Source organism: Electrona antarctica (genome assembly GCF_951216825.1).
Source record: "Electrona antarctica genome assembly, contig: scaffold_511, whole genome shotgun sequence".
Lineage (NCBI taxonomy): Eukaryota > Metazoa > Chordata > Actinopteri > Myctophiformes > Myctophidae > Electrona > Electrona antarctica.
In genome coordinates, this window is record NW_027637513.1 from 1 (window position 1) to 7,629 (window position 7,629).

Consider the following 7,629-nt stretch of genomic DNA (forward strand, 5'->3'; position numbering starts at 1 on the left):
ACCTTAAAAAGCACCAAAGAATTCACACTGGAGAAAAACCCTATGGATGTGATCAGTGTGGAGAACACTTCTCTCAAATGTCCAACCTTAAAACCCATCAGAGAAGTCACACTGGAGAGAAACCCTATGGATGTGATCAGTGTGGACAACACTTCTCTCAAATGTCCCACCTTAATACACACCAGAGAATCCACACAGGGGAGAAACCCTATGGATGTGATCAGTGTGGCCAACACTTCTCTGAAATGTCCAGCCTTAAAAGTCACCAGAGAATTCACACAGGAGAGAAACCCTATGGATGTGATCAGTGTGGACAACACTTCTCTACAAGTTCCAACCTTAAAACACACCAGAGAATACACACTGGAGAGAAACCTTATGGATGTGATCAGTGTGGACAACATTTCTCTACAAGTTCCAACCTTAAAACACACCAGAGAATACACACCGGACAGAAACCCTATGGATGTGATCAGTGTGGACAACACTTCTCTCTAATGTCCAGCCTTAAAAAGCACCATAGAATTCACACTGGATAGTAACCCTATGGATGTGAACAGTGTGGACAACACTTCTCTCAAATGTCCAGCCTTAAAACACACCAGAGAATACACTGGGGAGAAACCCTATGGATGTGATCAGTGTGGACAACACTTCTCCCAAAAGAGCAACCTTAAAACACACCAGATAAAACATACTGTTTAAATTAACTGTTATTTTTGTATTTCTTATTCACTGAGTCAGGGTCAGTTGATCAGTTGTTGGTGGCTTGTTTCTTTTTTAATTATTAGCATCCTATTGTTATACTATATAATGTCCAGCTACATTTTGCTGAAGATAGAGAAAAACAATATTATCCATTACCAATATTCATTTATTCTCAATCTTTGTCAATGTAATTGACATAGATTTATGTTTTTTTTCCTCCCATGGGTTGTCCATGCTTTATATGAAAAGTTATTTCACTGTTAGCAATGACTAAAACAAACTACCTATATAGTATTATGATGAATATTGAATAATGCTATTATGAATTTATTTTCTCCAAATTGCCATTTCTTATCATAGTAATTGATCTATGTAGTGACAGATTATTCTCTTTTTATTTCGTTGTTACAGTATGTTAGGTGCAGTCACAAATAAACGTAAAAAAGTCAAGATGAGCAATTGTTTAGATTTTGTTTATATGAGTACTGCATGTGGCAATCACAGCCGCAGTGACATGAAATACACTTTGGAAGACAATAACACACATTGTAATGTAGGAGCACATAACAGTTTTGCCAGAGAACATTTAAAACAAAATAAATGTTGTCGAAAAACACATTTCAGAATGATACACCAATGAAAGAAAATCACACTGCATCACACAGACACAACTTGTCCATGTTGTAGATCATCTAACTGTCCCCATTAGGCCTAGTGATCATAAACCATTTCAGTGCTAAATGAACCATTATGATATCAATATTGCCACCATGGGGAGAACAAAAAACTTGGTAAATTATGTCAGGATATCTTTTCTCAAAGCATGCTAGAGGCCATTGTCCATCGATCTGCCCTTTACTGTTACTGTCTGGATGTCCATTACCTGCTCCAGTGACAGATGCTTTGCCACAATGATGCCATCACTGCCCAGGTGTTTGTGGGTTTCTATGATGCATTCAGACAGTGGTGAGGTTAAACTAGAAATGTCGCAATTTTAAAAAATTGCAAAGTGTGGTTGCCGCAGTGGCTTACATATGCCCCTCCCACTGATATTGCCAGCCAATTACAATGGCTCACCCCTGCGGTCATGCGTAAGTATGATTTATCCCCCCAAAAATAATTTTTCTGCAAGAAACGGTTACATTTTTCGCTTTTGCGGCGCCCCCTATGGATGAAAATATAATCGCTTTTGGCTTTTGGTTGATTAAACCACCCACGACATCTGATTCAAATTTGGGATGGATTGGACATTCCGTTCGTGATTTTAGGCATTTTTTGTAAAATAGGCCCCTCCCGCTAACTTCGGACGACGATTAAGGCCGAACGATACGGACAAAAAAAATTCAAAAAATCTGAAAAAAATTTAAACGCGGTCCGATAGGTCCAGAGATCATGTGTACCGATTTCTGTGAGATTCGGACCAAATCTGTAGAATCAGAAAATAAAAGTGTGTTTTGAAGAAAATTCAAAATGGCGGAAAATCTATCCTGACGCAAATGGGCGTGGCCTATATGGGGAGATGCGTCATGGCCCATGGAAGACAGGGAGAAAGGAATTTTGAATTTACGACCTACGGTTCAAAAGTTATAAGCCAAAAGGTAAAGTGGGCTGTTATAGCGCCACCATGAGGCCGACCGATGTAATTATAAGTTAATTAATTTTAGTAAGTATTACGAATTATCCCTCCAAGTTTTGTAACTATAGCCCTTACGGTCTCCGAGGAAAAAATACTTGAACGTGATTTTTCGAATTTTCCCATTCATGTCAATGGGGAAATTTAATTCACTAATAAATTAATATCAATTAAACTATACAATATTTCTCTTAGAAACGAGCAAGCACACCATTCCCGATTTTTCCGGTCAATTTGAGATATGGCTCAAGTGCGTACAGTCAAAACTGTGGGAGGAGTAGCGTTTCAAAATAAAGGTTACTCCAGTAAAAAGAACTAGAAAGGTCGCAATTTTAAAAAATTGCAGAGTGTGGTTGCCTCAATCCCCAATATATAGCTCCACCATTTCACACATAGTAAAGGCTTTGTCTTGTTCCATCATTCAGCAACTGTCCTTGACCGTTTCAGTGTAAAATAGTGATTCTTATATGGACCAATGCACTGAATGCAGTAATGTTATTTGAAAAAGCAATCAATGAACATGTTTACTCAAAATTGACCAGATGTTTTTTGTAGGTCTCAGAATACAAATTTGGAACCTTATTGTTCTCATGTGAATGCGTGGGTAAATAAGACTGTATCCTGTTTATATAGTAATTGGTTAACATATCAGAAGTTTTTTTGTACCATGTCTTCTGTTCGTAGCATGAACCATAATATGCACACATCTGGTAACATACTCACAATAAAAGCATGTCAGCCATTACCAGTGAGAAAATACCTGTAGTAATGTATGACTAAAATATTAAGTACTTTATTTTTCCATCTTAACAATATATGAATTACCTTGTAATTAATTTTGTATAGGGTTATACTTCGTGTGTATATATGTGTATGGGCTTATGCAATAATGACATAGCATTTATTCCAAAGTTAACATTTTTGTTCAGCTTCAGTTTTGATGAACCCTTCCGATTGTGAATAGTAATTTCAAAAGAACCCAAAACACATCTGTATTCATTGTAAACATTGTATCATTATTGATTTAAATTGCTATTGTCTGCTCCCGACTTGCATGTGTGATATAACTATCACACAGGTGGAACCATAGATATTATAAGAAATAGATGCCTCTTTTGCCGCTGCAGTTCATTGGAGCGACGTGTATCCCAATGAAGGCGGAAGTGCAGTGCTGAAGGCTTTTTTTAACAAATCTTTATAACAGTCATGACAATATACATTACAATACAAAACAAGACAAAAAACAAACACAAACAACAAAGTTATTAACAATACAACATCAGAGCCAGGGGGGATTAGATTACTAACAGAAAACATTAAAGAGTGAACACAAAGCAACAGTTCTCCGCAGCTTTCTTATTTAGAAGTGCTGAAGGCATTTGCTGAAGGCCTGCGCAAGTGACGTCACTCATGTGACTCCTCTACGTATCTCGCTGTCACTCAAGTGACTACTGGCCAATCACAGCGCGTCTTTTCCGGGACTTATGTTACGCACGCGGAAGCTTGTCAAGCTTCCGCTTTGCTTCCGCTAATGCTTTGCAAGGAATGTCGGGAAAATTGTGCCTTCAATGGTGACACGCATAGATATATATCTATGGTGACACGCGCCTCAGAGCCGGAAAGGGCGTCTATGTATATATGTCTGTGGGTGGAACTGTCAACTTCAGCGCTATCAATGTAATGGCGCCATCAAGTGGTCAATAGTAACAGGTTTTCATTTTGACGTTGATTTGATAACTCAGACCAATACATATTGGATGGACACGACTGGTGATGAGGATTGAAATGGGAATCATATTTTGTTTATTAACAGACAATTACCATTAGGTAGAGCATTATGTAATGTGAGAGGGTGAAATATATTCATGGCCTACAAATTATTACCCTTTAGTTTATTGGCCAACAATGCTAAACAAACAGTAGCTAGGCCTTTTCTGTCATAGCAAAGAAATAATTCACCCAATTGTCTCATATAGCCAGATTTGCCACATTGTGGCAAAAAGTGAGATAAGTCTGTTTCTAAAATATAAATTGTGTGGTATATTTGTGTATGACACACGCTCCCTGACAATGCATGCATGTTGTAATTACTGTGTGGTGCTAGCCTATGCCAAGTGACTGATGAGTCTTAAAGTCTGTCAGTCACTGTGAGTGATGTATGGTAATTATCTTTCTGGTCAAATAAAAATATTTGAAGTTAAGAGGATGCATTTAGCTTTTGCACAGAAAATCAGACAACTGATGTTAGAAATAGTTTGTTTAATGTCAAACATGACAAAGAAGGCTGAAATACAAATGTAAAAAAGATGAGATAAAAATAAAGGAAAAAAGTATTTATTGCCTGTTAAGGGCAGCACAAATAAATGTTCCTGCAATCTTCAGCTTGTGCAGGTCCACTCCCTGATACGCACAGAGAAACACACAAAGCAAACACAGAAGTCACAAAGAAGCATTGTCAAAATGTCCAATAAATGTAAAAAACAAAAGAAATAGTGATATCATTGTACAACATACTAACATGGTTACAACAAAAAAGAAAAGCAGAAACACTAATCTTGGAGATTAGATCAATGAGTAAACATATAGGTAACCATGATATTGATGATAGAGTGACATAAGTGAAGATGTGAAATATGATGCTGTGAGATTAAGAGTAGGTGTTGAACATTACCGTGTGAATTCCTCGTCCATGCAGCATGGAGACCACAGCTTCCGTTGCTACGTTTCCGGGGGCCCCCTGAGCATATGGGCATCCGCCCAGTCCAGCCACTGATGCATCAATTACATTGACACCCATCTGTCGGTGAAAATATCAATACGTTATATGACTTTCATGCGTACCCATGAAAGTAGTTACATTTTACAGTTTTTGTCTAGAATGAAATGCTCAAAGTAAAGTCATTAGTTGACGTCAAAACAGTCAAAACAGTCTTTGGAATTATATCTGGTTGAAATGTTGCTAATAATCAAGGGAGGTTGAACTCCTGTGTATGGATATAATCTATCTTTTTACGCACATATTATTTTATCTAGCATCTGGCCTACTTACACTTTGGATGGGCAACTTGCCATTCCTCGTGTTCAAACAAGTCTCATCAGAGGTACTGACCTTTAAGGCTATGAGGATGTTGGCCAAGGCCTGCCCTTAGGTGTCATGACAGTGGACCGCCAGGGCACTGACTGGCACTTCCTTGGTGACTACCTCCAGCATCTTCCTCATGCCCTCTGGGGTGCCCACTCCTATTGTGTCCCCTAAAGAGATCTCATAGCAGCCCATGGCGTAGAGGCTCTTTGCTACCTGGTGATCAGGGTAGGAGTAAAAATATTAAAAGGAAGGGAATTGTATTTGTTTGGTTAAAACAAAAAGTAAGTATATTGTTGTATCACACACACTCACATGTGCTACTTTTTCAGGTGCCACCTTGCCTTCATATGGGCATCCTAGCACACATGACACATAGCTGTAGGAATAAGAAATATGGGTCATTATTACTAGAACCTAATAATGACAACAAATCAAAACAATTAACTGAAAAATAATCAAAAACTAAAAAAGGTCAAATTGCCCTTACCCTCTTACTGGTACATTAGCCTTTTTAGCAGCCTTCATAACCTCTTCAAAGCGCTGCAGACTCTCTTCCACAGAGCAATTGATGTTCTTTTTGCTGAACAGCTCCGATGCTGCACCAAATATGGCGACCTCCGACGCGCCTGCCTTGACCTGTAGGAATTGAAAGATGGAAGAGGCTTTATTTGAGCTTGGCAGGGTTTGTTGCTCTTGCGCTATTGTCACAAAATACTCACATTTACAATAGTGAAACCTGCTAAGACACATGATAATGTAAATGAATGCTACCGATTGAGATGCTGCAGGCAATTAATTGTGTAGATCAACTATCAATCATTAAGCTTAGTTCCCCCCTAATGGACACCTGTAGGTTCAGAACCACTGTGTAATGCTTGGGAATTTTACCCCAGTCTCCCGTTTGGAAAGCCCACATCTTAACCACTAAGCCAATGGGATATCTCTAGCAAAGACCTTAGTTAAAACAAGTGTGTCAAAATGTAGCTTTGATTGATTGTGCTGGAGACTCACAGCAGCTTGGAATCCCTTTAGGTTGGGGGTGAGGACTAGCAGATTCCAGGTTTTTTTATTAATCCTCTCATCACCTCATCATGGTCTCCCATCTATAGTTCCACAAAGAAATTCAAATAAAATACAATCTCATGATGACTGAACAATTGTGTCCTAATATTCTATTCTGTGACAGTGTGAAAGGAGCAGATTGAGGTTTTAACCACACCATGAGTTTTATGGGAGATTCTTTTGAACACATTGCATCTACTGTATGTACTGCATGCATATCTGTATTTAAACAGAGTGTACTGTACTTTTAATGTGTATACTTTTAGGGGAAGTTCTTGATAAGCCTTCTGGCTTGTAACTTCTCCTGCACAATATGTATATGTTTTTTGGTTAAATATAATCATAAAACAAAAGCAGTACTAACCTTCTCATTTTGAAGCCCATCTCTCGGTCCAACCTCGACAATTCTCACTCTTTTCGGGAGAGCTGTGACAATTTGAGATATGTGACAATGATTAGTAACATATGATTAGTACAAATTACTTGATTCAATGCAATATGTAATTGAATATCCAATTATTCTTGTAAGAATGTTAACTGGATTGCTATAGTGCAATAAACATTTTAATGCTGTTCTGTCTATTTTGGATGTGATTCCAAATCATTTTTTTGAGTTTTTATGTGAATAATGTACATAATAAAGGTTATTTGAATTGTACCAAAGTTACATCTTTCTGGACAGTGGGTAGTACATTCTGCACCCGTGTGAGTGGATGGAAGGGATGCTCTGACATCCATGGTAGCTATGAGATAAAAGTGATAGAAAATACGTTATCATGTCATGAGTGTAACATTAAAAGTGCATGGTTAGAGAATTAACAAGTAGTAGATCTACAATTTCCTTTTGCACAGGTAGACCCTACTGAGTTTGTGAATCAGGAGACCATGACACAACTCTTTACTTCCAAATTCACGGAGTAACATGGTATGTCTCACTGACAGCTGTTTGATTGTGCTGCGGTCGTTGCATATTCCTGTGTTGGGATCGACTACTTCAGTGTGATATTACTGCAGCGTGGTGATGCAGATGTGAAGATGGTGATGTTTTGCCGCGAGGTGTGTCACGTCTCGCACAGCTACACAATGTGCATCATAAAGACTATTAGGATGTTACAAAACTTACGTTTTTCTGGCCCACCTG

At 38.3% G+C, this 7,629-nt stretch overlaps 1 pseudogene across 1 annotated transcript; it reads right to left on the minus strand.

Annotated features, from left to right (window-relative positions):
* Positions 1-1,591: 1,591 nt before the first annotated feature.
* Positions 1,592-7,226, minus strand: LOC306918882 (hydroxymethylglutaryl-CoA lyase, mitochondrial-like; annotated as a pseudogene). The gene is made up of 9 exons: positions 7,157-7,226; positions 6,853-6,914; positions 6,438-6,529; positions 5,914-6,062; positions 5,739-5,802; positions 5,451-5,639; positions 5,013-5,138; positions 4,683-4,741; positions 1,592-1,685 (listed from the first exon to the last, which is right to left on the minus strand). The product of its transcript is annotated as a hydroxymethylglutaryl-CoA lyase, mitochondrial-like (transcript).
* Between the last annotated feature and the right edge of the window lie 403 nt (positions 7,227-7,629).